The 907-nt window shown below is 41.5% G+C and overlaps 1 non-coding gene across 1 annotated transcript; it reads right to left on the minus strand.

Annotated features, from left to right (window-relative positions):
• Positions 1–250: 250 nt before the first annotated feature.
• On the minus strand, positions 251–357 carry LOC145118289 (small nucleolar RNA R71). Its single transcript, XR_013713247.1, has one exon. It is a non-coding gene; the product is annotated as a small nucleolar RNA R71 (small nucleolar RNA).
• Between the last annotated feature and the right edge of the window lie 550 nt (positions 358–907).

The following is a 907-nucleotide window of genomic DNA, read 5'->3' on the forward strand; positions in this document are numbered from 1 at the left end:
TAAGGAGATTCCATTCTATGGAAAAGATCACGAAGACGCGTACAAGCACCTAGAAGAGGTCAGTGACATAGCCGACTACTTTAATTTTCCTAATGTGGCACGCGATACCGTTTTGCTTCGTATGCTTCCCGTCACATTCAAAGGTGCTGCCAAAGATTGGCTCAAGTCACTCCCTCCCGAATCCATCACTACATGGGCTAAGATGAAAGAAGAATTTATTGATCAATTTTGCCCTCCCTCAAAGATAGCCAAATTAAAGAAAGCTATTGCCAACTTTGAACAACAAGTTGGAGAATCCTTATATGAGGCGTGGGAGAGATACAAAGGCTTGCTAAGAAACTGCCCGCATCATGATCTAAATAGTCAACAAGAAGTCTCCATTTTCTATGATGGAGTGAATGTAACCACAAGGCAGCTTCTTGATTCGCAAGGACCTCTCACAAAGAAGCCACCCCCAGAAATCAAGGAGTTAATTGAAGAATTCTCTAAGCATTCTAGAGAATATCATAATCCTAGGAATAATCCAATTAGAGGGGAGGTGAATTCTGTTACTGAGGACATGGCGGCAATGATGGCAATGTTGAAAAGCATGGATAGGAGGATGGAAAGATGGATCAAACAATCCATGCTATTCGGGTTGGATGTGAGAATTGTAACGGACCTCATCTTACTAGAGATTGTGATTTGGATGAGAATGGAAACAAGAAAGCTCAAGTATTCTATTCAAGCGGAGATAGATTCGATAATGATTGGCGAAAACCGAAGAAAGAATGGCTACCATATGATGAGTACAAAAAGGCGAAGGAGGAAAAGTTTAGACAACAAGCAAGGGGTTTTTACCAAAAGGAGGAGCCGGTGCAAGAAAGGAAACCAAACTTGGAAGAAATGCTCACTAAATTTGTAGCTG

This window comes from Lactuca virosa, chromosome 5 (assembly GCF_052849685.1).
Source record: "Lactuca virosa cultivar CGN04683 chromosome 5, Lactuca_virosa_CGN04683_v6, whole genome shotgun sequence".
Lineage (NCBI taxonomy): Eukaryota > Viridiplantae > Streptophyta > Magnoliopsida > Asterales > Asteraceae > Lactuca > Lactuca virosa.